Source organism: Arvicola amphibius, chromosome 6, assembly GCF_903992535.2.
Source record: "Arvicola amphibius chromosome 6, mArvAmp1.2, whole genome shotgun sequence".
NCBI lineage: Eukaryota > Metazoa > Chordata > Mammalia > Rodentia > Cricetidae > Arvicola > Arvicola amphibius.
In genome coordinates this window covers 52,663,900-52,685,097 of record NC_052052.2, presented here as the reverse complement: position 1 = coordinate 52,685,097, position 21,198 = coordinate 52,663,900, and positions in this window count along the sequence as shown.

The window sequence follows — 21,198 nt, the reverse complement described above, 5'->3', positions numbered from 1 at the left end:
CACCACATCTCCTGCCTCTTTTTCTGCTTGAGGTCCAGCCCTGATTTCTCTCGGTGATGGAGTAGGACTTAGAAGTACAAGCCAAAGAAACGCTTTCCTCCTCACGTTGCTCTTGGCAATGGTATTTATCACAGCAACAGAAAGCAAACTAGAACAATTGTTGTGTAAAAGAAAAGGTATTTTATGGGTAGGACGAGAAACAAGAAAGACAAATGCCGCATGTTCTCTCTCCAAGTCTTCAGATGGAGCAGCTGCAGAAACCAAGAGAGGAAAAGGGGGACAATGGGATAGGGGGGCAATAGAAGAGAGAATAGTAGGGGGCAAGTGATTTGAAGGAGAAATGGAAGAAACAATGAGACTTTATTTAGGAAGGGGAAGGGCAGTTACAGAAGAAGGAAGGTAGAGGGTAAAATAACAGTAATAAATAATCTGAAAAAGTCATAAAGAACCATGTTATTACCTGCCTACCAAAAATTACATATAATACATATAAGTCTGTATACATGCATATACAGGGAGAAATTATGTATCATAATTTTTAATTATTTAAATACATTTACTAAATAAAGCTTTGAGAAGGGTAAAACTTCAAAAATATTTAACTTAATTGAGAGCATACTATCCTCTCATTAAAATTCTCATTTTCTCACCACCGGATAGTGGTGATGCATGCCTTTAATCCCAGCATTTAGAAAGCAGAGGCAGGCGGATCTCTGTGAGTTTGAGGCCAGCCTGGTCTACCGAGCAAGTTCCAGGACAAGCTCCATAGCTACTGAGTAAGTCTGTCTCGAAAAAACAAAATAAAACCAAAATCTCATTTTCTCATATAGTGTTAGAATTTTCTGAACAGAGTGTAAAGTCCAGTAGAGTTGAACTCATAAAGAATCCAGGACATGATCTGTGAAGAAAAAATGTCCCATCTTTGGGCCAGCTTTTCTATCCAAACCTCACACACAAACAAGGTTATGGCTCGCCTATAAATTCCCATTGCAATCTTTACTTTTCTTGCATTGTGCTTATCACAACTGTTATAAACATATTTTTGTTTGCTGTCTGTTCCTGTCTTTGTTCACAATCTGTCTCTTAGATCTAATATAGCACCATCCATAATAAGCTCGCTGTGTTTTCTTAACTAGATGAAATTAAAATCGCATTCTAGTTTCTACTCTGTCACTCACCAGCCAGATAACCTTTGTTAAATCATTTAATCAAGCTGTTTCATGTCTTGTAAAGCTTGTTTGGGAAACTAAATCAGATGATGCATGTAAATGAGCTATGTCAATTATAAAATTCTATGTAGCTGTAATCCTCCACAAATACACACACACACAAACACATAACACATACACTCACATCATACACATAGACACACACACACACACACACACACACCAACACAAAATAAGCAAGAAATTTGCTTATTTTGTTAGATTGTCAGTTAAATCTTACATTCTAGCTAATTATGATGCCAAGAATGACTTAAGATTTCTAAAAAACTAAAAGGATCTCGACTGGGTGTAAACAATATAGTATCTAGTTTCTCTTCTACCAAAGAGTTGTAACACCCGTCATGGGTTTGTTCCAAATTAAAAAAAAAAAAAAAAAAAAAAAAAAAAAAAAAAAAGGAAGAAAGAAAGAAAAGAAAACGAACTGCAGAATGTAGGTCAGCCTCCAAATGGCAGCCATGGGAACGCTACCAACAATGTGAATGCATGGGAAATAAAGACCACACGGCAAAGACGACACCTTGCCAGTTAATACACATTCCTGAGCGCTTGGCATTTTTATGTAACTCAATTCACTTTGAATTATTCTAAGTAAGGTAAGTTAGTAATTTTAAATTAAAGAGATTGCTGTTGCGTTTTTTATACTGTATTTGGCTTTCGGGTGTAGCACCTGGAGCCATCCGCTAGATGGCTTTGCTTGTAACATCGCTCACAACGTTAGTGTGTCTCACAAAGCCTTTTACTGTTTGCAGAACTGACGTTATATTTGAGACCAATAAACTGAAGGCATAGGGATGTAGTTAAGTGATAGAGCATTTGCCTAATGTACACAAGGCCCTAGGGTCAATCCCCAACACTGCAGAACAGAGCAGAAAGATGAAATTCCTCAAATTCAGCAGATGTTTACTGAGTGCTATAAAAGAAATTGCACTCGACCCAAGACTATTGCAACAGAGGGAGGAGACTGAACTCCACTCCACTAAAACAAAAAGGAGGGCAGGAAAGGTTGATAAATGCTCAGGGGAATAAATGGAAAAATAACGGAAATTAGGGGGAGGTTGGTTAATGGTCACATAGCTGGGTACCTAAGACACTTGGTAGAGTAGACATGAGCTCCTGCTTTTGCTATGTCTTTGATGAGGAGTGGGGTCCTATGGTTCATACTGGAAATGTCTGTTAGAGTTGGAGAGTCCATTCTTACACACATCTCTAAACTCCATGGCTATTCTTCTGCATAGTCCAAACCCAGCAGTGTCTAACCAAGCATCTTTTTGATTCAGGCAGCCACTTGTCTGCCTCTAGTTTACTCATCCTTCTAGCAACGTGATCTATTTTTTACATTATGAAGAAATGTAAATGTTTTACATTCCTTTTTAAATTTTTATTAGTTTGTATTGATTATATAGATTAGTGTGGTCCTGTTTATATTTCCACACATACATGCATTACTTGCTGATTAAATTCAGTCTCCTTTCACCAGCCTTCCTTTCTATCACACACCCTTCTCAGCCTCTGTTAGTCACTATTCTGCATCTAGGCCACAATTTCTAGCACCTATATATCAATGAGTGTTCTATGCGTATCTGTCTGTGACCGACTTATTTTCCTTAACATGGTGCTCTATGGTTTCATCCCTTTTGCCACAAAAGACAGGATTTCATTCTTCCTTTTAGCACTTCGTTGTGTATATACCTTTATCCGTGCATCTGTTGATGGGCGCCTAAGCTGATGCTAAGTCTTAGCTACTGTGACGAGTGCTAAAATAAACATGCAGAGATATGTGTAAATATGTATATCTTCAATATGAAGATTTTGCTTCCTTTGGGTATCTACCCAGAAGTGTAATAGTTGAATTATATGGTAGATCTATTTAGTGGTTGTTTCAAAACAGCAATCTAATATTAGTGCTGGAAACAGGATCTCAGGCACAGGCTTAATCAAATTCTACACAAATATTTCTATGCCTATTACTAATCATTGGTTTGAAGTATTTACCCCCCCCCCGCCCATGATAATATCAAATTTATGAGTCCTACCAGAATTGCCACGAGTTACTGAGGAAATTGGGATCCCCTTTAAAGGATTTTCGGTCTCATTAATGAAAGGATTAAAGAATATACTCAGAAGAAAGTCCAAGGACAATATTATCAGGGTTTAAAAGAAAAAACTCCAGTGCAACAAGAAGTAAATATTGGCAGTGACCTGGAAGAAAAAGATGAAAGGGAGAAACAGAGAAGTCTTGTCATTTACGTTAAGTCAGCAGAGTTATCCTATGGCCGACAAGCTGTCACAGTGTAGAGTGGAGGTCAGAGGTAGAATAAGACCCAAAATGTTAGAAAAGCATCCTTAGGAATGACATGGCAAGAAGAAAAGAAAAAGTTGTGCTTTTTCAAGTATTAGAAAAGCAGACAAACTTATAAAGCAAAATGGTCGCAGCTCCGCACTAGGGGTCGGAATTCTGGGAATGAAGGGTGTATGCCTTTCTGAAAGGGGTAATTATTCCTCCTATCTCATGAGCATGGTTTAAGGTGGGGCCACCTCCGTGAGATATGACTCTTAGTCCGGTGAATGACTCATCAAACTGGATTGACTCTTTCGTGTTCTGGATAACTTGGAGTGTTAGGTCTATACCCAGGCCAGAAAAGTAGCTTTCTGTAAAGGGCCTCCTCGGAACCCTAACAAAGCCACTGTGGCAGAAATATACTGCTCTAAGGGTTATTTCAATGTTTTAGTTGTCACTTGCATATCTAGTTGATCTTGGTCTCAGAGTTCTCTGCAAACTCCACAGCCCTTATCTCTTATGACACACATTCTCAACTGCAATTTAAATACTGCCCATATCTCCCTTTCATTGCATTTAACCACACGGCATATTTACAAGATGAGTCCCAATAAAGCAGGCTCGTTAAATTTAATGGGTCACTTTTTATACTTGGGTGAAAGGCCTTAAACTCTTGTAAATTAGGCTTGGATTTACAACCCATGACGAATGTGATGGCAAATACTGATCTCCTAGGAAATCCCTGCAACACTCTGCTCCCCACACATGATGGATGGATGGATGGTGCTCCTTTCTGTTATTGGTCACACAAATGACATGGTATCGTTTGATGCATGGGTATCATGCTTAAACCCACGACAGGCCTCACGGAGTACAGTCAAATCATGTATTTCCATGTTTAAATTTTTACTTTAAAAAGGAATCATGCTGCATATATGCATATACATATGGACACTTCGTACCTTGTTTTCGAAATATTTCAAAATAGAACAGAACAAATTGAGAGAGGTTCGGGGTTCCCCATACAGTTGTTCAAATTACTGCATCTGTGGTTCTTTCTGACAAATTGTACCTCAGCAGTAAGATCCCTCTTCAAGAAAACCAGACATCAGTCAACATCAGCCTTAACATCCCTAATCCTGCTGGTAGACTCTCACAATTTTCTGTACCAGTGAGTTATTGCTTGACAAGTGTTTAAATATTATACATTGTAAAAATTTAAATACGGAAATTATTTACACAGGAATATTTTTAAGTATATTGACAATTATATAGTTCTCTGAACACTTAATCATGCCGTCAAGTGGAAAACCTTTCAGGAGTCTCCCCTCTACCATATCCCCACAATGAAGGGCACCTCGGGAAATACGCACTTAATCTTCAGAGGCGCATTTCAAGCCCCTAATCTTACTTCACAGTGCACTCTGCTACTTCTTGTCATCCCAACAAAATGCAGGTAAATGATGGAAAAGCTTAGCCCAGACCCTTTAAATATTTACTGGCTAGTCGATTCTTAGTAATACACGCTGTAGTGTTAGACTCAATTTCATCCTTGAGTGGTCTGCAGACAATTTGGACAGGCTTACTGAGAAGCGCGGGATCTTTCCCCGCTCTGCCTTTGAGAAGCCATCCCCTTATCGTAAGTGAATTAGTTGAAGAACTTTCCCGCTAGCCGGGTGTATCAACAAATCAGCCAGGCCCGCCGTACTGATGGCTCATTTATCCCAACTCGGTTGAGCTGGCTAGAGAAAAGGCCCATGGAAGGAGGGTCCGCTCTGCTGAGTTCTCGACGACACTGATCCCAGTCACAAAGAGCACTTCATTTCCAAAAATATTGGTATATTTGCCGGAGAGAAAACCAACTTGATTTCTGTTTCATTTCTTTTCTACAACAGGGGCCAGAGCCTGAGTGAAAAGGATGCTGGCTTCCTAACTTCTTGAGGCTACCTTTAAAAACCAAAGTGTTGCCAAGGTCATGGTGAGAAATGAAAGCCACTGAGGACATGTGGTCACAGAAACCTACCTGCTGACTAGTTGTCTGGGTTTCAGTCAAAAGTCACCTGAGAATATGATTCTCATCTTTAAAGGATGAAGTAAATCTATATACACTCACAAAAATATCAAAACTACACAACTACATTTAATTTTTTTCTGTATTTCATGTATGTGTATGTACATACGCATTATATATGAAGGGAACTCCGAGAATTAAAACTAAGAAATGAAAATTTTTCCTATAAATATTTTGCATTGCTAGAATGCTTACAATAAGCAGATACTGTCATTTTCTCCCTTTTTTCTTTCCTCACAGCAGATGGGCCTTGGGACACAATGTTAGACTGCATATGGGCAAGCTGAACCCAAGTCTGTTGAGATAGAGCAGCTAATCCATTGAGCCAGCCTCAGAACAGGCTTCAGACATTACCTGAGACCTCCAGGGATGCTGTGGAAATCTCACTCTGGACCTGAATGCCCCGGTATCATAGCAAACCCAGCCTGCCCTGCATGCTCTCTGGCTAATGAGCAAAATGCTTTTAGAGACCCTTTGGTCTCCCTCTTTCCAAAGCATCTTTTCTCAAATATAACCCGTGCTGTACTCGAAATTAGTCTACTCGTGAGTTTGGAAAAATATCTTAGTGGTGTTTTGTTGTGGGTTCTTAAAGTAAGTAAAGAAGAGAAAAATCCCCAGTCTTAATTCTGCCTGGAGGCTGCAACACAGGATCCCTCCAGATGTCGGAGAGATGGCTCCTTGCGTTCCTGAGGCAAGGGAAGCGGCCCCGCCATAATTACTCTCTTGTGCAGATTGGCACACTATCATAGCTAACACAACAGAGAACATGAAAGACCAGGTTATAACAGCTCTGCCGCTGTAAATTGAAATAATAAACTTTGGCAAACACAGAGGATGGCAAATTCAATTTGACAGGGCTCTCAAAGCAGACTAAGAACAACAGAGGGAAGCTGAATAAATAGGATTAGAAGACATTTTATTTGATTATTACATCATTGGATGAAGCAACTTGTAATGCAATTCCTCCAAATTGTTAATGTGGTATTCACAAAATAATGGTAGAAATCAAATTATCGTTATGTTTGACATTCAAAATCACTGATTTCCAGGCTGGGAGGGAATTTTCTAACTTTAGCGCCAAACATTCTCTCTCTTTAAACAAACACGCTATGTAAAACAGTTTCGCCCAAGCTTGCTCGGGGATGGGAGGAGGGCTGTAGCTGACATTTCCTGTCTACAAGCTCCCTACCATTCAAGTTCCAGAAAAGGGTTTTTTTTTTTTTAAATCCTTAGGTATCTATTTAGAGTATCATTTGGAAATGATCACAACCTTAACTTAAAATATAAAGACTTTCCGGGCAAGCTGCAACATTGCCTATTAATCCCAGCATGGAGGAGACTGAGACAGTAGGATGGCTTGGACTACATAATGAGACCTTGTCACGGATGAATAATGGCAGCAAAGATCAGACTTTAGCTCGCTTAAGATTTGCTAACTAAAACAGTTGTGAAAGAAAGAAGAAGAACCACCGCTAGGGATTATACCGGTCTAGCAAATTAGTGGTTGTAGATTTCCCCCCCAACCGCCGCCGCCCCGTAGCCGTGATTTCTCCAGCGCTGATTAGTTAGCTAGGTTTCCAATGAATGGGTCTTCAGTCCAATCACAGAGTTGTTTATCATCAAGGTATGTGTGCTACTATCGCCCTCATCTTATTACACTTAGAGTGCTATACTGGCCCTCCATGTGATTCATAGACATCAGAGCTGGGTAGGACCATTAGAAACTCCTTTAGAAGCTTGCATGACACCTTTGGTACCATAAAAGCTATTCCTCAGAGGGGGCATTCGAGTCAGTTGCAAGAAAAAAATTTAAATTCGTCGGAAAGAATATGGCCTGTGTTCTTTAATAAGCCTTCCAGTATTCTGTTCATCATCTTATACCTTAACTGGGCTCCAAGGCCAGAAAGAGCCACTACTTTTTAAATAATGAAGAGAGATTAAATATGAAGTTTTAAAAAATGAGACAAAGCTGATTAGAAAGAGGAGCAAAAGCTCACTGGAGAAAGATGATTTAGTGCTGTTTAACCCACATAAGATAATACTGAGGACGGTTTGGGGAAAGATGTTCTCAGCCACATAAAATATCCCTGCAGGAGAATGCTTGACCTCCGCAATGGTTCATGAAGAACCTGTCACATGGGAGCCTACAGGGATGGAGTTGAGGCTGGGCAGTAGTAAAGGAAGATGAAGAGGGTTCTCAGAATCGCAATGACGGAACATTCCAGCCAGGGGAAATGGTATATGCAGAGACAGAAGACAGGAAAACAGCAGTGACTTCAGGGACTTGCAGTGAGTTCAACAAAGGTAGACACTGTCAATTCTCTCCCTTCCCCCCACCTCCCCTAGTGCTCACCTAATGAAGCCAAGTAGTTTCTCATACAAAATCTCTAAGCTTTAAAAAAGAAAAAAAAAAAAAAACCTCTAAGTTTTCTCTTTTTTTTCCCTTCTAATTAGAAGGTTCTTTTAAAAAAAAAAAAAAAGAGGGAGCTATTGACTTTCAAAAGTCATTTTTCTAATAGTTTTAAGTATGTAACCTTCAGGCTATCCATCTTGAAGGGATCTGGTGTGGACAACAATTGCAAACTCTCAGGGTCTAGGAGACCTGTGCTCCCTCTCCCTGAGAGGATACCCAGATGTCTCGGGGTCAGGGGTCCTTTAAGGCCATGCTGACAGCCATGTGAACATGGTCCTCATGATCTGATTGACCCATCTACACTAAAAGCCCCTTTCCTTTAATGTCTCTTCATTGTCCTGTCCTTAAAAGCTAAGGCTGCTTCATTTTCAAACTCTTATTAATCAATTCAACAATTTATTGAATACCAACTGGACATTTGGCTCTGAGTTAGGTACAGAAATAGATCAATGAGCAAAAGATATGATCATTCCCCAAATGTAATAGACATTCCCCAGAAACAAGTCCCAGTCTGGCTGGGAGCTTTGGCAATCACAGCACACCTCTAGTCCCAGGCTAACAAATTCAAAGTTTCAAAGATGAAGCCCTGTTTTCTCAAGAGTCCCAAGTGATTCCAGGGTGAAAGACAAACACAGTAAACAAATAATTATGTCGACAGATGAAAAGTCATGACATTAATGGAGACTGGATTTGTAACATGTTTCAAAGGCTTCAATGTCATTCTCTGATATATGTAGCCCAGATTAAGTGGACACCACTTGCTCATAGCAGCTAAAAAGGAAGCACAGCACAGGACCGTCTGAAGAAACAGTGACCACCCTGGCCATCCATCCCCTCCACATGTCACATCTGTGCTAAGCATCTGGGAGTTTCTAGTCACTGCCACCCGCTCCAGTGAGTAAACCCCTGCCGCTCATCCAGTGGGAACATAAACTGAAGGTCATGAGCAAAGGTCCCCACCTTTGCCTGACCCTTCCAAACCCTGATGAGTTATCCAAATAGGGTCACTTTATTAAAATGCAGTGCTCAGAGTACAAACCGGAGTAGATAGTTATGGAGGGTAGATTTGGCATTAGATGCTCAAGCTACAGGAAAGAGGAGAGCTGATCTACTAGGTCTGTTTGCAGACTTAAAGAGAAAAATAAATTCTGTAAGGCTCTAAAGCAAGATTGTCTGGGATTTGCTAAGGGATATGTGCAGAATCCTTATATAATGAGCTTCTTTAAATAAACAAACATCTTCCGGCTTCTCAAAGCTTCTGGGTACTGGAGAGGTTATTAGAAAGCAGGGGTGGTGACTGAGCCTTGTTGCTGTGAGCCTCCCTTCCCCATCAGTGGGCTCCCACCTGGTCCACGCACAGCACTCAAGAGAATGATTGTGTTCTTGTTTCAGTTCGTGATTTTAGAAAGTCCTCTGGAATCACTCATTTGATTTACACTGCAGTAGACGGAGCCATACCTATGAATCCTTATCTCCATGTTGCCGTCTTCCTTGATCTCCAGCCTTTCTTTGGGTTGTAAACTTTAATCAGGTCACTATAGCAACATCTAACTGTCACCAAGCAGATGATATGGAAAATTAAGAAACAGTGATATGTGGACAACTACATGTCTCTAAGGGGAAATCACTCTTTTCAAATCCCACATAATCCAAGTTTTAATTACATAATGAGAGTATCACATTTAAAAAAAAAAAAACAAGCAAGCATACAAAAGCACTTTAAGAAAGAAACTGGTGGTGGGGGATGGGGGGAGAGGGTGGCTAACAACAAGCAAATGAGTTGAGACCACTCTTCCCAAGATCCCAAGAAGAGAGATGCTAAGTAATGATACAAGTTTGGGACTTATTTTAAACAGAGCACAAAACCTACACTGTGAACTTAGTTTTTCCTGAAGGTTGCCCAGTGACAGACTGACAACTAGACCTGCTCTGCAGGTGACTGACATAAGATGGAACCCGGAGGGACCCTGAGTGAGCACTAAGTGACCCTGCCTGCTAGTCAAGACACATCACTCACACAATCTACATCATAAATGTATGAAGTAAGAAAAACAAAACAAATGATGAATTTGTAACCAAAATTAGTGGCCAGAACCTAAATCTGATTTTCCTCAGTAAAGTAAAGCTACCTTTTCAACATTTCCAGAAGTTGACCAAACCTATATGGTCACAGTTGGTGGTGTTTCCTTGGTTTACTAAAGAGCTGTGTGTTCTGTTAAACATAGTGTAGTGGTTTGAACAGGTGTGCCCCACATAGACACTTGTGTTTGAATTCTTGGCTCATAAGGAGGTGTAGCCTTGTTGGAATAGGTGCACCCCTGTTGGAGGAAGTGGGTCATTAAGGGGAGGGCTTTGAGGTCTCAAATATGCTCAAGATACACTCAGTACAGAGTCTCCTCTGCCACTGCGTGTAAATCAAGATGTAGAACTCTCGGCTCCTTCTCCAGCACTATGTTTTCCTGCATGCCACCATGTCCTACAAGGTGATAATAGATTAAACCTCTGAACTGTAAGCCAGCCCCAATTAAAGGTTTTCCTTTGTAACAGTAGCTGTGGTCATGGTGTCTCTTCACAGCAATGGAAACCCAAACTAAGATATGAGATAATTCTTCTGCCACATTACTTAAATGCTAGACAGATCGTGGGGTCTAGGGGAAAACTTACCACTATGATTCTATTAAATGAATATGGTAATAAAATCACTCATAAAATAATATTTCTATGGCCACAGAGTTGTGCATTACCCAGTCTTCATCAGAGAAGCTTCTTCTTGTAGTAGATGGTAATTTACAGAGAAAATCACAACCTAAATGATGGAAGTCTGTACCACACCCCTCCCCTTAAGTCTCGGCAGTCTATACATAAGAGGTAGTGGAAAGATTCTAAGAACCAGAGGTGATGAATGACCTTAAGGAACAACACAGAGAGGCAGAGGTACATATGAACTCATAGAGACTGTGATAGCAAACACAAGAACTGCACAAGTTCAAGCCAGATAAAATTCCAGTCTGGAAAATGGGAAGTAAGCACAATGTCCCAACCCTAGCCAAAAGCACAAGGTCCCAACCCAATTCTATGCATTACAGAGTGTAGTCAGCTAGAGTCAAAACTACATTTTCTAATATATAAACATATATAATATAATTCATATGCATTACAAATACCAAGATAGTTTCCCAATCTTTATGATATAATGGGGTAGCGTTCCAAATGATCCTAAGGTTATTTAAAGTCATTTGTTCTTTAGGCAAGTTTTGCAAAGCAGTATGTGACTAATGTATATAGATTTTTTAAGCAATGGCTAAGTCACAGTTCCACAGAAGACTATGCCTCCCAAATAGGAAGAAATTGTAATAGAGCAAACCACTTTAAAAAGACAACATATGTTAAACTAAAAATGGCAGAAGGAAAACTCCAAAAATATTATTTATGGTAATTTGTCATTTTTCTTATTTGTTCTAGGAAGTATTTTAGTTTAATTATTTTGAAATTGTTTTTATTGAGCTATATATTTTTATCCATTTCCCTCCCTTCCTCTCCCCTCCCCTTCTACCCTCTTCCATGGTCCCCACACTCCCAATGTTCTCAGGAGAGTTTGTCTTTTTCTACTTCCCATGTAGCTTAGATCCATGTATGTCTCTCTTAGGGTCCTCTTTGTAGAATCCTTTGAGTAGATACCCAAAGTGGTATTGCTGGGTCTTGAGATTTTTGGGGATCACTTATGTAAACTATCATATCATCAAATAGTGAGAGTTTGACTTCTTTTCTGAATTTATCACCTTGATCTCTTTTTGTAGTCTTATTGCTCTAACTAGAACCTAAGTACTATATTGAATAGATATGGAAAGTGAACAACCCCGTCTTGTTCCTGATTTTAGTGGGATCACTTTGAGTTTCTCTCCATTTAGTTTGATGTTGGTTGTTGGCTTACTGTATATTGCCTTTATTGTGTTTAGATATGTTCCTTGTATCCCTGTTCTCGCCAAGACCTTTATCATGAAGAGATGTTCTATTTTCAGCATCTAATGAGATGTTCATGTGGGATTATTTTTTCAGTTTGTTTATTTGCTGTACTACATTGACAGATTTTCATATGTTGAACCATCCCTGCATCTCTAGGATGAAGCCAACTTGATCATGGTGGATGATTTTTCTGACGTGTTCTTGGATTCAGTTTGCCAGTATTTATTTGAGTATTTTTGCATCAATGTTCATGAGTAAGACTGGTAATTCTCTTTCTTAGTAATGTCTTTACATGGTTTGGGTATCAGGGTAATTGTAGCCTCATAAAAAGTTTGGCAATGTTTCTTCTGTTTATATTGTGTGGAACAATTTGAGGAATATTGGCTATGAGTGCTTCTCTGAAAATCTTGTAGAATTTTGCGCTGAAACCATTTTGTCCTGATCTGTTTTTGGTTGAGAGACTTTTGATGACTATTTCTATTTTTTTAGCAGTTATAGGTCTATTTAATTTGCTTATCTGGTCTTGATTTAATTTTGGTAAGTGATATTTATCCAGAAAGTTGTTTATTTCCTTTAAGTTTTCCAATTTTGTGGAGTACAGGTTTTCGAAATATGACCTAATAATTCTCTGGATTTCCTACATGCATGTTGTTATGTCCCCCTTTTCATTTATGATTTTGTTAATTTGGATATTCTTTCTCTGCCTTTGGTTAATTTGGATAAAGGTTTATCTATTTTGTTGATTTTCTCGAAAAACCAACACTTTGTCTCATTGATTCTTTGTGTTGTTTTCTTTGTTTCTATTTTGTTAATTTCAGCTGTCAATTTGATTGATTCCCCATCTAGTCCTCCTGGGTGAGTTTGCTTCTTTTTGTTCTAGAGTTTTCAGGTGTTCTGTTAACTCTCTAGTATGGGATTTTTTCCAGCTTCCTTATGTAGGCATTTAGTGCTATGAACTTTCATCTTAACACAGCATTCATTGTGTCCCATAAATTTGGGTATGTCATGTGGTCATTTTCATTGACTTTTAGGAAGTCTTTCATTTCTTCCTTTATTACTTCCTTGACCCATTGATGATTCAGGTGAGTATTGTTTAATTTCTGTGTGTTTGTGGGCTTTCTGAAATTAGTGTTGCTATTTAACTCTAATTTTATATTAGTGACTTTAAGAAAAACTTTTAAGGTAGCCTACAATGTCATGGCTATATTGGTATTTGTATCTTTATAAGAGGAGAAAGAGAAATTGGAAGTAACGATCTTATTCTGTCCCTCCATGTAATTTCCAGCACTGCTTTGGGACTTCCAAGAGTGAAGAGGTTCTCACCAGATATTGCCCCTTAGCCTTGAACTTTCTGAGCTGCAGAACCTAAGAAACAACTTTACTTTCATTATAAATTACTCATACTGTGGTATTCAGCTATAGCATCAGAAAAGACCAAAGTACCTCCTCAACTTAAACCTAATTATTTTTCTTCATTTCTATCACAACCTGAGTCAAAAATATCAAAGTTTCGATTATCAATTTCTTTCTAAGGGTTAAGTATCTCTTCAATAACCTAAACAACCATAAGCCCTGTAAAGTTCAGGAACGCGATTTGATTAGTTTAGTTTGTGATACCTGTGAAAACAGGCACGCATTAGCCTTTCCCATTTCCCAAGTACCTTAATGTTTGGCTTATCAAACATAGAATAAATAAAATAAGATATATTTCATGTATTTAGTAATACAAACCACCACATGGAAAATTGCAATTGGTAAGGCTTTTGTGAATGTAAGCTCTAACTTAAAAAAATAAATGAATAATGTTCATTAAGACAGCTTTTAATTTTTCTTTGTAATATGTTAGTAGTACTATTATTAGGGCGGGGGTGAAAGGAGATGGGACATGAACATGCCACTGCATGTGCATAGAGGTCAAAGGAAAAGTATCTGAAACAGGTTCTCTCCTACTTTTTATATGTTCTGGGGATCAGGTCATCAGGTCTGTACACAAGTGCTGTGACCCACTGAATCGTCTCATCGGTCCAAATTAAGACAGTTTAAAAAATAAAATTAAGTATCAAAAAGCAGAGATGGACATTATGAAGTTTTGGAGTCGAATATGCCAAGCTTATTTATTGAAATATATATTTGAAGTCTTGAAACTAAAATAAATCTAGTCAGCATTTCTCAGGCAAGAGAGGAACGCCTCTCAGAAGTGATAACCCTCGTCTCCCAGGATCCTTGAGAATGCTCTCTCTCCAAATAAATTCCACTTTATCAAACCCTAGGAGGGTCTTATACAGCAACACCAACTGCCCTAAAGTGATTTTTCACCCGAGACAGCTACTCTAGGAAGATGCTTTAACACTGACCCTCAGGAAGAAAGTCACTGACTACAGATGGGGAAGTATAAAACCTTCCTTTATAAAGAAGAGTCAAGGTCTAGATAACTGAATGTCTTAAGTTAATAATCACCATTTATGGCCAGGGCACTCTGGTCTTTTGAGAAACATTAGCTAAAGAGAATAAGCGTGCTTAGAATTCTGTTCATGAAAGCAGAAGTGGACAAAGAAGTCCAAAAACAATAGACTGTGTGGGGGAGGGGACATTTTCCCCATCTCCAGAACCTCTGCCCCCCTTTGCAGCCTGCCCAGTGTCTTGGGAGACTCACTTACATCATCTGCATCAACAGGCATGCCTGCTCTCTAGCTGTTGCTTGTTTCTGCCAGTGGGAAACAGGACCAGGAGACCCAGGCAGAAGCTGAGTGAGTATAGGAAACAATAAACTGAGTATAGATGAAGCAGGAAGATGGAAAGACCAAGTCAGAGGAATTAGTGTGATGCTAATTGCCTAATGGAGGCAATAAAAGAAATGTTGAAACCTGGAAGAGTGTCTGGCCCACCTGAAGACCTCTGGGTGTGTTACACAGCAGGCAGGAGTCTGCGCAGGGATTGGTTCAAGTGCCTTGCAAATTCAAAGCAGGTTGTAATGATCCTGCCCTCAGAAGGATTGACTGGCTGTCCTCATTTGCAATGTAAGATCATTCTTGGCCCCTGATAACTGCTTTAGACCTGGCCTAAGAAGTCTGGGGAGAGTCTACAGTTGAGAAGTGTTTCTCTATCTCCAGGTGCAAAAAGAGCAAGAATAAGTGATTTTTTTTAAATCTGCCACAACACGGTCCTTTAAGTATTTCATTTTCACATAATCTGTTAAAAGATGAAATGGAATCAGCAGGTCGTTATGGTCAGAAGTATTTAAATGTTTAATATGACTAGAGATAGAAATCTGTATTTTAGTCCTTTATTTCTTCTGCTCATCCAAAACCTTTATAACTCAAAAGTGCTCACCAAGCTCAGCCTCATGAAGAAAACTCTCTTCACACAAAGGACCATTACATATTCGTACCATATTCTCCCAAACTTGAATGGGAAGCAATTGTGTGGCAGCACCACCGCCACCACCCACTGCCATGGATGCGCATACGGAGTCTAGCAAATAAGAACATAAAATAATGACAGGAAGAAAACAAACCAAAAGCTAAAATTACCAGTGGAGCTGATTAGCATATGTATAAGAGACAGTTGTACAGATGTGAGATGCTTTCTTTAGAACCTAACTTCTCGGAGCAGTGAGTCTTAATCATTTTTGGAGTTGCGAAATCTTATTATTTATTTGCTTTTTATGATCATCACCAGCTCCCTCCCGAAAGCTTATTTTTAAATAAGGAAAAATAATTTTATTCTCAAGCAGTTGCTCTTATTTTACCCTCTCAAAGAATCACTCTAGAGGTTTTTATGATTATCATTGGTGGAGAATCCAGCAGCCTTTGCTCTTGGTTTTTTTTTTTTTTTTTTGTTTGCTCCCTTTGGTGTCACTGGCTACAGTAAAAAATGTAAATGAAGGGAAGAAAGTAAGGTGAGAGCCATTTCTACAAAAGCCTTTCAAAGTTCACATATAGTTATTACGATATACATACATATGTGCATGTGTGTGCTCAAGTAGATGCATGTTGGCAGTGTACATGCCCATGTATGCACATCCATGCAAAGACAGGAAGATACCCTCCAACACCATCTACATCATGCCGTCTACTTCCTTTGAGATAGGGTGTCTGCCCTTGAATTCATCCATTAGACTAGATTAGCTGACCAAGAGAACTTCCTGTGTCTCCGCTGCTTCCCAGCAAACACCATCACAGTTGACATTTTAAATTTTTTTCTTTCATTTATACATATGGAAAAGGGCATATATGCATACCCAAGCATATGCACGGAGGTCATTTTTTTTTCTTTTTTTCCATGGTGATGTCCAGTGTTCAAACTCAAACCAAAATAGGATGATCAGCCTAGCCTAGTTGGTAATGTCTGTGTTACCAACTGTCTCACTAGCATCTTTAGGTGGATTCTAGGGATTGAATTCAGGGCCTCACACTTGAGAGGCAAGAACTTGACTAACTCAGCCATTTCCCACGCCCTGCCTAGACGTTCTGAAGTAGAGCTAGAAGAGGTGGTCGTAATCGACATCTTTTCCCACATATGCTTGTGTAGCCCTTCTATCGAGAAACAGATTGCAAATATCTACATCCGCACAGGCTCACATTCAACTCGTCACCAACTCCACTGAGCTTAGCCAGTTTCACAGGCTTTCCTGAGCGAATATGAAAGAAAATCGTCACATGCGGAAACTTGATTTTGCAGCTTATTTTAAGCAAAGCTTTAAACCTTCCTATAAGGTTTACTGGAAGCCCTCTGAAAAGGTCAAAATGCAAAGTAATTCTTTCCTCTGAGGAGAAAACACATGTTCCTTAGAATCTGGGTTGGAAGGAACTTTTTTCTCTCACACAGGAATAAAGAGCCCAAACTGCGTTGAATCCCTTTCAATAACTTTCTCATTCTCAGTCATCGTTGGGAGGTTTTTCCAGGTGTGCAGTCACCTGATAGTATTTGCCTAACACAGGTGCCTTCTGAAAGAAGCATGGAGTCCTACATGGTGTAACGAGGCGAACTCCCATCTCCACGACAGTTTCTATGCTTGCCCCCTCCCTTCCTACTCCACTTCATCCAACCACCCACCTCCCACCCCAGGGATTCTTTCTGAGGAGCCAACCAACCTTCATAGAGAAAAAGCCTGCTGTGGTCAAGTCTCAAGGGGATGGTATCAAAGAGGAGGACCTAGAAATCCACTGTGAGATCTGTGAAGCTAGAGAGAGAACAAGACACACACACACACACACACACACACACACACACACACACACAGAATGGCCTCACTTAGCTGAGAGACAAGAAAATCTCATGTACCCTTTCCAAAGCAAAGGCTCTGTTTGTACCCCTTCATCAGAGAAAACCACGGGACAGAAAGGGTCATTTGATTTGTCTGGTTGTTTGCACAAACTAGCTACCATTCTGATTCTAATCATGGCCTTGAAATTACAAATCAACTAAGATCCGTTCTGGCTTTTATCTGCAGAATTATTTATGCAACCAATGCTTCTGCTCTTCTGAAAGGGATAAAAATGCCTTCAAATTCTTTAAAAATAAAGTTGGTGCTTTAGTCCTAGCGGAATGCAAGAAAAGGCAATGCACGATAATGTCACTGCAGGGAAAAAAAATGATTAAATTCCACTTAGAGGAAATGTCATCACGGCATATCACATACCCATTTGAGGACGATGGCAGCCCTGCCAAGATGATGCTACCAAGACAAAGAGCAAGAGGAAGGGCAGGGCCGTGAGACAGGGAAGGAAGCACAAACCGATGTAATGAAAAGGGAATAACCTTACAGCTAAACAGTTTACTTTTCAAAGACAGCACAAGGGCAGAATGCTTTGTGAAAAGAGAAAATTAGTTTCCAAAGTGTGTGCATTCTATAAAGCGCCAAGTTAATTATTCAAAGCAGAAACCCATGAATTCCCACGATTTAGTCATTCTGTTCTGACATATTCAGGCCCATCGAGCTGCTTCTTATCACTAAGACTTTGATAATTGGCTTAGACATATCAAATAAACTTTCTGGAGAATTCAGTCGTAAGCAGGTATGACATCCTAATAGGGGTTTTATTAGCCCCTTTTCTGTGCAGTAATGTATTAGCAATCACTGTGACATTTTCTGCTCTGGGGGCTTTTGGCCCTGCTCATTTTTTACACTTGCTAGAAAATAAATTTATGCACGGTAGAGATCTAATCCAATACACTGTTTACTCTGCTTTCTAAAGGGACAGACCTCGCAGAATTAATAGAAAGTGACATATACATCATAGGAGAAAATGTCCTGTCTTCAGCCAGGCAGAACTGAAGAGCGAGAATCCCTTAAGATTTTAGCTACTTGGGGACTTTGTCAGCACAACCTTACTGTCCCTTTCTCTGCTCATACTTTTACCTTTGAAAAAGACAGGGGAAAAAAAGAGCCAAGAGTGTGCATGGATTAAATGTCCCTCCTCAGCATCAATTGTAGGCTAAATGTATTTCCCTGAGAAGATGTCTGCTACTGAGATAATACTAATACACTTTTAGAAGTCATTTTCATTTATTGCCTTTTTAATTTATTTACTGTTAGTGCCCATCTCTGTGTATATGTGTTGGCATGCATATGAAGGTCAGAGGGCAACTTTTGGGAATTGTTTTACTCTTTCCACCAGATGGGTCCCAGGGATCAAACTCATGCTGTCAGGCTGGGCAACAGTTTTGCTGAGCCTTCTCTCCAACCCTAATGTATGTCTATAACATACAAAGTATCAATAGAGGTCCCTGGTGTCAAATCTATGAATTAAATGTGGTTTGGTTCCCACATTCTGTATGCGGATAACTTAGAGTCTTAAGCTATCACCATAGCTGACCTCAAAAGTTAATATATTTTCTCTTTCAGCTGTGGGCTGTGTGATCTAAGGGGAAAGGAAAGGTGCCAATTGTGTGTCTGTGTGCATGTGCAGTGGACTTTGAGGAGCCTCACTGCAAATGAAAGGAAGAACATTATTCAGAACCCTTGTGAAGTGGGTCTTCCAGGATCCCTACTGATTTAAGAAAGGAACTGAGCTGTTCATCACCACAGAAGGAGAATTTTCCCCCTCAATATCTACAATGTTCTGTCTATGGTCACCATGCCATCATGGGTTATCTGGATGAAAAGCCTGGGGAAATGGGCAAAACTGACACAATCCTCTTTACCAATAAGGGCCCACAACCCAGAGACCGAGAGCACCTGACCAAAGCTGCCTTCGGGGTCAAAAGTGACGTTGTTGACCAACGGAGCTGTTGTTGGTGCGGTGGCTGGTGGGGACAGAATTGACAAACCTATCTTAAAGGTCACAAGTGCAAGACAAAGAGAAACTGCTGACCATGTGTACAAGACATGGCCATGAATTGTGTAGTGCATCCCTGCGAAAGTGGTACCCACCAGCACACTGGCATACCCTTCACTATGGGAAGAGAGCACCTGCTGTGCTCAAAGTTGGTCCTATTGTCATCCACTAGACCAAGTGAGTACTTGGAACCACTGTCCAAGAGCAAGAAAACTAAAACAGAGGAGCTCAATAAAGTTTGTCCTTTGACAAAAAAAACATGCATATACAAAAAAAAAGATGATGGATCATGTGTTCGAACTATTTAATTCATGAGTTAAAGCTCCATCTCTAAGATTTCTTATCCTTAAAGATATGGACTCCATTAATAATACTTGTGGCAGCAAAACTACTGCAGCACAAATCATAACAAATATATGTCATAAATACCTTATCATATATTATACATATATCATGATGGTATCCTATAGAAGAAAGAGTGTGATTCAAACAGCATTTAGATAAGATCCAATGACATTTAGTTAAGAATCTGAAAATGCCTACATTTACTCTCTTTCTCATAGGCTCTGAGGTTACATGTGATGTGGGATTCCCCTCTGTATGCTGTAAATATGTTTTATTACCATTAGTTAATAAAGATGCTGCTTTTGCCTATGGCATGGCTAGTCAGGAAAACTTAACTGAATGCAGGAGGAAATAAGGCAGAGTCAGAGAGACACCATGTAGCTACTGAAGGAGAAAGATGCGAGACCCTTATCCTTACACCACAAGCCTTGTAGTAAAATATAAAATAATGGAAATGGATTAATTTAAGATGTAAGAGCAAGCTAGGAATACGACTGAGCTATTGGTCAAGCCGTGTTGTAATTAATATAGTTTTGTGTGATTATTTGGGTCTGGGTGGCCAGAAAACAAAATCACTGTCTCCTTTTACATACATGCACTCAGGTATCAGTGACAAAGGATGCAAGGTATACATCTTAAATCATTCAGCTTAGACTCTAAGATCTGATATAAAAGTCTTTGATATGTGGAGCAGAAAAAGTTGGGTGTAAATAGAGGAGCCCAAGACTGGGGCTTCAGCTCAATGACAGAGCACTTTCCCAGCATGTGAAAGGCCTTAGGTTCAGCCCTCATTATCACAGAAGAAAATCTCTTAAACACAGGCACCTAAAGAAAACAATAAAGTCAAAGATGGCCTCCAGATCCCAGAAAAAATTCTCCGGATGAGTGAAGAGAGATCATGAATGGCGCATAGCCCTGTTTCTCCCATGAAGATGTGACCTGCCTTGTTGTCCAGAGCCACAGAAGAGATGTAGACGGAAGAAAGTTTTACCTATGTAGGTGAGATTTTTAACATAAAATAATTGTAAAGATAATGGACTTCAGTATGGCATTTTTATACATGTATACAATGTATTTCAATTATACTCACCCCCACTTCACATTCCCTTGGCTCCCTCCCCTCAGCAGGTGATTTGCTGATGTGGAGATCATATGGTATAACTGGGACAGCAACACGTAGAAGCTGACAGAAAAGCGTATGTTGCTTCTCAGAAGGTTCCAGAATCTAGTCTCTGAAAAATAGAAAGCTTTCTATGAGGTAGCCAATTTTGTACTTCTCTTGAAAGTTAATCTAAACTTCATTCATCAGTGACATTTGCTTTTCTCTGTGGCTTGGGTTTTCTCTAATGAAGTATTATATTTATAGGCACTTATTTCACATGGATCTGCTAAAAAGTGGAAAATCATAATCAGACCCAAGACCAAACAGTATGCAGAATAATCATGTGGTTCACGTCCTAACTAGAGTGATACCTCATTATCTAGAGACGACGTCTGTACAGTGGCTAGCATACTCATGGGAGAACACAGACCAAATAGCATGCAGAATAACCATGTGGTTCACGTCCTTACTAGAGTAATACCTCATTATCCTGGACAGCCTCTGTACAGTGGCTAGC